The sequence below is a fragment of the Phyllopteryx taeniolatus genome, chromosome 17 (genome assembly GCF_024500385.1).
Source record: "Phyllopteryx taeniolatus isolate TA_2022b chromosome 17, UOR_Ptae_1.2, whole genome shotgun sequence".
Lineage (NCBI taxonomy): Eukaryota > Metazoa > Chordata > Actinopteri > Syngnathiformes > Syngnathidae > Phyllopteryx > Phyllopteryx taeniolatus.
This window is the reverse complement of record NC_084518.1, coordinates 6,120,001-6,128,668: the sequence shown is the minus strand read 5'-3', so window position 1 is coordinate 6,128,668 and position 8,668 is coordinate 6,120,001. Positions and strand designations below refer to the sequence as shown.

The 8,668-nt window shown below is 38.5% G+C and overlaps 1 long non-coding RNA gene across 1 annotated transcript; it reads right to left on the bottom strand.

The window, feature by feature from the left end:
* Positions 1 to 4,572: 4,572 nt before the first annotated feature.
* On the bottom strand, positions 4,573 to 8,196 carry LOC133467458 (uncharacterized). The gene is made up of 3 exons (XR_009785228.1): positions 8,143 to 8,196; positions 6,187 to 6,266; positions 4,573 to 5,170 (listed from the first exon to the last, which is right to left on the bottom strand). It is a non-coding gene; the product is annotated as an uncharacterized LOC133467458 (long non-coding RNA).
* Positions 8,197 to 8,668: the final 472 nt, after the last annotated feature.

Below are 8,668 nucleotides of genomic sequence, written 5' to 3'. Positions count from 1 at the left end.
TGTAAAATGTAATTTATGTGGGTGTTATCGTCACATGTAACACACAACATTTTAAGTGGCCCTTCAACAGTGGTGTTCCTTATGGATTCATTAGTGTATGAATGGGTGAATGTGAGGCTTTGTAAAGTGTGATAGTGTAGATAAAGTGCTATATAAGTGCAGTCCGTTTACCATTTATGGGATAAATCTGATTATTAAACCAATATGATTAAAACAAACACAAAAATTATGTTAAAACTAAAATTAGAGAGGAATTTGAAATAAGGTGACTCATCAAATTGCGTAAAAACAACTAAGTGTAAGTCAATTATATTAAAGTAGAAGAATGGAAAAGAATGGAGGAAATGGGGTTGTATGTCACTAAAAAGTGTCGGTGTCCTCATCAGAATCAGTTGATCATGAAAATGTAGTACCAATGTTCACCACTGTCTTACATCACCTTTCCTTTTACTGTAGCAACATTCAATAAGCGTTTGGGAACTGAGGGCACTCATTGTTGAAGCTTTGTAGCTGGAATTCTTTCACATTCGTGCTTGATGTACAACTTCAGTTGCTCAACAGTCCGGGGTCTCCATTGTCGTATTTTGCACTTCATAATGTGCCACACATTTTCAATGACATAGTACTCACACTCTTTGACTATAAAGCCCCACTGTTGTAACACATGCAGAATGTGGCTAGGCATTGCCTTGCTGAAAAACACAGCAGCATTTGTTGCTCCAAAACCTGTATGTACGTTTCAGCGTTGCAATGCAGTGGTGCATTCACAGATGAGCAAGTTACCCATGCCATGGGCACTAACACACCTCTGTACCATCATCTGAAGTTGGCTTTTGAACTTTTGCTCTGATAATAATCCGGATGGTCCTTTTCCTCTTTGGCCCAAAGGACAGGACGTCCATGATTTTCCAAAACAATATCAAATGTGGACTCGTTGGACCACAGCACACTTTTCCACGTTGCCTCAGTCCATCTCAGATGAGCTCGGCCCAGAGAAGACATTTCTGGGTGTTGTTGATATATGGCCTTGGCTTTGCATAGGTGAGTTTTTTTTAGATTTAGTGGAAACTGTGTTACAATATTTATATTGTCTGCTTGCAATGAATTCACCACCCACCCACCCCCACAAAAAAAAATAAGTGTGGGAGTTTGACCAATAAGCATTTGTAACAGTTTAATATTTACTGTACTTAATGCTTACTTACTTATAGTGGAGTGTTATTGATGCAGTTAAGGGTAGTCAATGTGAAACGCACAGTGGGATTTTTGCAGCGTTACCTTTTTCTTTTCTTTGTTGCTCTTTCGGGTTATGTTTTTTTCTTCAAAAATGTTAATAGAATGGGTCTAAAAACAGTTTTTGAACACTTTCATTTTGCTTCTTCCTGTGACGGGTCTTGCCGTAGTATGACAAGGATGAAGGGGAGAAATAGACTAACATCACTGGTTTGGATGGTGCCTAAAATTGAGCCTTGTACAAGCAGGCCTCTCATCTCCCTGCAATCTGGTGAGGCTGGTGAGAGCATTTTGGAATAAGGTAAGTCTGTGATGAGGGCCAGTCGGCTGTTTTGTAATGCGGAGGAGCAGCGGCTCTACTCTGAGATTCTCCCGGATGACCGAACTTCTCACCTTATCTCTAAGGGAGAGCCCGGACACGAAACTCATTTCGGCCCCTTGTATCGGGGATCTGACAACAGTCAGGAGTTTGTCTGGTCCCTCACCTGTTTGCCATGGGTGACCCTACTCGGGGCGTGTAGCCCCAGACAACTTAGCTCCTAGGATCATTGGGACACGCAAATCCCTCCACCACGATAAGGTGACGGCTGTTGTTCATTAGAAGCTTAATTATTGAATCTCTTCGAAAGGAATGAAAGGACAGCATTGTATGTGGGAGAGGTGGTGTCATAATCCTCCTCCTCTGTTTAGAGATGGTTTCTCAAACAAGGCCTCACTCTTCTTTCAAACAATCTGTCTTCCCTGTCCAGAATAGGCAGATTTTTTTACTCAAAAGAGTGCTGTTTCTTCTTGAAGTATAGATAGACAGCTGAGTGTTGACCTGAAGCGTTAGCCTATTTGTCTTGTGACATGCACTTGCTCAGTGGTTGCTTTGTTTTCCCAACATGTACTGTACATCAGTGCATTCGTCACTGCACTGAACAGCACACATCACATTAAAAAAAGAAAAAAGGCAAGTTATTATCTTTCACATTCTCACGGATGAACTCGATGTTTTTGTCCACTGAGGTAATGTGCTGGGTGAAGGCTTGCACTTCCTGGCTTCTGATTTGAACTCATGTGCCGTCCACATACTGTATCTGTACCAATGAGAAGCAGCAGTTCCCAAAGGAATTCAGAGCCTTCCTGTCCATGTCTTCCATGTAATGGTTGGCCACAATGGGGGATACCGGTGCACCTATAGCACAGCCATGTTTTTGTCTGTAAAATGAAAATATGTGTTCCAGCAAAGGGCATATCTCTTCTGTAATAAGTGTGGCTCTGTCTGGAGGCTGTGATCATACAGTAACTGTTGCCTCCAAATGGCGACAGACTGAAGTACAATGGTGACATTGCTGAACATTTTTTGGAGGAGGAGCTTTACGTTTAATTTTAATTTTGAACCATTCATCCATCTGTTGTCTATACTGCTTATCCTCATTAGGGTCATGGATTTGCTGGAGCCTATCCCAGCTGACTTTGAGCGAGAGGCGGGCTACACCCTGAACTAGCCAATCGCAGGGCATAATTTTGAAGCAATACAGGAGTCATCCATCCATTCGAAGCTGGAGCCTATCCCAGTTGACTTTGTGCAAGAGGTGGGATCCACTCTGGACTGATAGCCACTAAATCGGAGTGGACATAGCGACAAACAACCGCTCACATTCACAAATATTAATTCAAACCCAGTACCTCTCGACTGTGAGGCAGACGTGCTAACCACTAGCTCACCATGGTGCCCTGTAAAAACCTGTGAAATGGTAATTTTCATATTGTCATCATGAGGCAAAGCTTTGCCTGCAGTGTCACAGAACCTAGTTTGGCTGCAGACTCATCTTCTCTGCACATGATTATTGTCTTTGTATAATCTGCTAAACCTTTTTAAAATAGAGATTACACTGCGGGAACTGACTACAATATTATCTCCAGACTGCAGTTGTTGCAGCTGAGTTAAATACATTCATACCATAAAATGATGTGAAACAATGTTATTCCTGGATAAAGATTGGACCAGTCTTATAGACACGAAAGGAGAAAAAGAACAGGGCCCAGTTGTTCAAAACTCGGTTATTTTAACCACTGGTTAACCCCTAACCGCCGGTTAAATTCTTAACCCGCTGTTACCTAACCGACCGTTAAATGTGTTGTTCAAAACATGGTTAGTCACGTCGTTATTTAACGGCAGCGTCAAAGTTATTTCACTGCCAGCCTTCCCAGTTAACATGGATATTTGACTTCTAAAGCCGTCAATGGCAGTGAATGTGTTAACCGTGTGGTTGACGTCACTGGTCAGCTCCAATATATCCCATAATTCCTCATTTTCTTGACTTCCTTTGTTTAGCGAAAAAACTCGTGAGCGGACCCGCGCCATTTCGCACAAATGTTGGTGAACTTTCCTGTAAGATTAAACAACCATAAACTTATTATTATTTTGTACACAGTAACATAGTCTACAGGAACAATTATGACGTGTCTATCGTGATAATAGGTAGTATTTTGAAATGAAATTCACTATTTTATTATTTATTATTAATATTAATGTTCCAAACACACACAGCTTTCTGTTTTGAACTGTACAGAGAAGGGGCAACGAACTTTAAAGGGTATTCAATGATCCAGTGAACAGAGAAAATCAGTATAAACTTTACAGACGATATTTTGCGGGTGCTTCATATGGATGTAATATGATTCTGTCAATATCTCTTACTGAAAAAACGACTTCATTCTGTGATTTATTCTTCATAAATCCATGAGCTAATTTTTTTGGCTTGTTGTATCTATTTTAACCTATATTATTATATCTAATTGAATCAAATTTTAGACTGTTATTTAAGTTACCGTGGACAAGGAAAATATAGACATTTTACGGGCTCTTTATACAGACGCGATGTTTATCTATTTCTAAATTTGTTTTTGTCTACATTATGTAAGATTGTTCAAATGTCCAAATAGATCACAGTCATGTCTTATTTATTGAATAAATCTACGAAAGATGTTATTTTCCCAACTTTTAATGTCCCGTCTCTTGAGATCATACACACCAAGTTTGAAGCGAATCGTGAGCCGCGAATGCCATCTCGAGACTTAACCACACTGTTAAAATGTTAGCGGCGGCCCTGAGATGTGTTAACTTTAACGTCAAGTTAACAGCTAGTTACAGTTAACCGAGTTTTGGACAACAAGATAACGGTGCCATTAAAGTTAACGGTTAAGTTTTGAACAACTGGGCCCAGAATGGTAGTGATATAAGAACTCAAGCAAGTCAAGAAAGTTCAGGGTTATTCAGTTCCTCTTAAACTTCATAACGACGACAGCATCCTGTTGTCTTGTAAATTGTCAAGGAACTAAAAACATTTTTATTCATTCAGTCACATAAAAATAGTGGCGCACTTTGTTGCCGAAGAAAGAATTTCCAAAGTCCCTTCACCTTTATCTTCAGGTTGAAAGAGTCTGTCACCAAGGCCTGTAAATGTGTCAGGAGAAGTAATCATCTGTCTGTAACAAGCATCAGCAGCTGTGAAGGGAAAGCATTGGGGAAACTTGGAAGTCATCGTTTTTTCCTTCCTCCATTCCTCCTACGGCAATAATTTCAAGCGAGGCATGTGTCTTGTATACTGCAATTAAAACTACAATGCTGCAGCTGCACCAGAGATCTTAAGGACCAGCAATTTGAGGATAAAAACAAGCAAACAAACAAAACAAAAAAAACATGTCCAAATCATCCATCTTATTTCCATGTCCTCATTATGGTCGTGGGTGAGCTGGAGCCAGCCTATCCTAGCTGAGACTATCAAGAGTCTTCAATGAACCTAACATGCATGTTTGTGGCAAAAAGGAGGAAGCCGGAGAACCTGGAGAAAACCAATGCAAGAAATGGGAGAACATGCAAATGATTCGAACTCCAAACCTCAGAACTTTGAGGCAGATGTAGTAGTCACCTGTAGTCCGTTATGCTTTCCTGTAAAAAAAAAAAAATAATTAGGCTATTACTATGGTGAGCGGGTTATCTGAGGGGACGCTCGTTGTTTCACACTGTTCCAGGAGATGTATAATCGATTTTTTTTATTATTACAGGTATTCATATACAAATAGCTGGGTCTCCCATCCATCAATTGTGAAATAAAATAACACTGCACTTCAGCCCCACTTCACACTTATGTAATAGTGGTACTAATTTACATAATAACTGCCTGCACTCTGAGTTTCTCCGCCCATGACGTAGTGGCTAGGCTGAAGATGAAAAGTCACTTTCAAGCGACTTCTGGAATCGGGTTAAATAGGCCAGTAGTTGGATCATGCACGCGTCAATTGCAAGGGTGTGTAAAGTGTCTTACAATTCTTGACGCTTGCGGTGTTTTGATTAAAGCGTGTAACAAACATGTTAAGAGACCCGGGAACTGTTATAAATTGTAAAAAAAAATAATAATAATAAAATAAGCACAAAATGTCTTTATATTATTTGGGAATGTTGCTCTTTGCAACACTGCGTTCAGATATATTGCTTTAGATACTGTGCATTCCAAAATATGTTTTCTTTTTTCCTCATTCCTCCGTGAATACAATTTCAGAAGAAAAAGTCTACTTGTCTGCCGAGGGCTGTGTTCTTTTAACCACATTCCTAACTCTGGACGCTGGATTTTTGTCATCTTGACAACAATAGATGGGCGGTTGGCTGCAGACAGCGCTGCTGACAGTGGAATGGGTACACGATTAAATTGGAAAATTCTGGGATCTCTCTGGTTTCATATAGCAAAATATCATGTCACCATGCTGTTAGTGCATCTCTGTACAGTTATATTTTTTTCTGTTTCCACCTAATATTCATTCCATAAAGTACAATCACTCAAAAGGGTTTCTATGATAATTAGAATCGCTAACATTTTACAACAAACTGTAGAAAAAGTGCAAGGTACAGATAAAGAGTGAAATCTGTAAATGACCATGTTGATTGTCTTTACCTCGATTCAAACATACCTATTAACAGTGCAATGGGCTGGCGACCAGTTCAGTGTGTACCAGAGTCAGCTGAGATTGGCGCCAGCACGCCCGCGACCCTATTCAGGATAAGCAGTACGGAAAATACAGTAGCTGGATAGATAATTGCAATGTAGATTTGTGTATGTATGTATGGTTTTTTTTTGTTTGTTTGTTTTTTAATAAACTATTTTTTTTCATTTTATTTTATTTTTGTCGAATACTGAAAAAGCCATTTCAATCATCTCCCACAGGAAAAAAAACACCCAAAAAAACCACTGGGAGCCACAAAACCCTTTTGACATCATAATTGAGGATAAACACTGCATAGATCATGCCCCTCCCCCCCTGTATGTACATACATATGTATATATATTAAAAAAAAAACTATAGTGCCCCTCATTTATGAACTGCTACAGAGAATATGAAATTTTATTCCTGGATGTAACAAAAACACTTTGAACTTTGGAAAAAGACACTTATTTGAAGCTTGCTTTCAAATCAAACAGTCATCGTCAATTTGAGTCCTCCTCGTATTCATGACATGAAAGCCAAAGTTAAATTATCCACCTGTAGCAAACCAAAAATGGCGTCTGCTCTTGTGTTCCGTCATCATTTTATCCTGTGTGGAGCGTGTAGGCAGGTGTGAACTTGAATTAAAAAGGACACTCAACAATTTACTTAACAATGTAAACTTTTATATTTTTTGCGAAAAAAAAATACCCTTCGTATAGCGTCGGCACATCAGGGCTGTAAATTGTCACCTTCATCTAAAAAATAAAGACGTGTCGGAAAAAATGAGGGGGTGGGGGGGGGGTGTTGCAACACCACTAATGGGGACTACCAAAACTACCAATAAATTGCTTTTATATTTTCTTTTCTTGATATGCAAAGAATCAAGTAAACTATTTACAACTGAAATAGTGAAACAATTTCTCTACTTAGCTGTGGTGAATAAAGATAATTTGTTTTTAGAAAGAAACATTGTTTCCTCCACTTTCTGCTCCGCCGTGTCAAGGTCCAATTTGTGAACATATTACATGAATGATCCTCAAGTAACTGTTTTAAAAATGGTAAACTTACAACAGACTGCGCTTGTTTTGCCTCTGGATGTCGAGATGGGATTCGGTTCCTGTTCAGCGCAGTGACTGATCTATTCTAGTGGGATTTGGGGCCACGGACTGCCCCAAAATCTTCAAAAACCTAAACTATTTTGTCTCATCACCTTCAACCGAAAGCTGTGACGTACCAGTTCTTCAAAAATAACTCTAATATACATATAAAGAATATGTAATTGTGATTGATTTTTAGCATGTTTAATAAATTACAGTCAAAAAAATTTCAAAGTGACACGCCCACACAGTCTTGCAGATTGAGGGCGGGCCTTATTGTATATACATGCTAATTTTCTTTTTTTTTTAAATTCATTCAAATTTGACAGGCTTTTTTAAAAAGAAAAAAACTTCTCTGTGGTGTGTCAAATTTACAAGACATATTTTTAGCCTCTTTCGTGCATCTTAAACACCGCTTATTGCCAGAAAACTGTGCTCAATCGTCACCAGAATGTATGTGGACGTCTTTACTCACGCCCCCTTCCACCTCTGAAAATATCAGAACAATAGCCCCAATATTATGGATTTTATGGACTTTAAGTGTTTTCCTTATTAAGCAACGTTAAGCTTTTTCTGTATAGTAAACACCTATGGAGACGAAAACGCCTGCTTTTCTGAGGGCTTTGTTTTTTTAAATATTTTTTTCTGTTTTTCTAACTAATTATTTTTCTCAGTTTTTCTGTCTAATTCCCCCCCCCCCCCCCCCCGTTTTTCTGACTATTTTGTTCTAATGACTAATAACAATACCATCTATGTGACTCAAAGACAAGAGTATCTCCCAGTGTCTTAATCCCATATTAAAATAAAACTTGATCAAACTAAATAAACCGGTCATGGTGCTTACCACGGAGTCCGCAAAGAGTCACTTGCAGTTCGCGGGCTCTCGCGTGAGTTCGATGTGTCGGAAAAACAGACAATAATAGTCAGAAAAACAGGGGAGGGATTACTTAGAAAAACAGGGAAAAAAATTAGTCAGAAAAACAGGGGGGAAAAAACAGACAGAAAAACTGAGAAAAATAATTAGTCAGAAAAACAAAAAAATATTTTTAAAAAACCAAAGCCCTAAAAAAAACACCTCAAAAATAGAGGAGGTTTTTTTTATTTATTTTTTTTTTACATATTTTTTAAATCCAAGTGAATGCAATACGCTTCAGTAGATTGCAGACCCCTGGTTTGGTTCAATAAAAAAAAAATGAATGAATGAAACTGTCGACGTCTCGTCGCACTAATATGCAAGAAATATACCACGAAGACAGAATGAATAGTCCACTAAGCATTAGATTGCAAAGCATCATGTGTATTCTTGGTGTGTGTTTTTTAAATTTATATATATATATATATATATATATATATATATATATATATATATA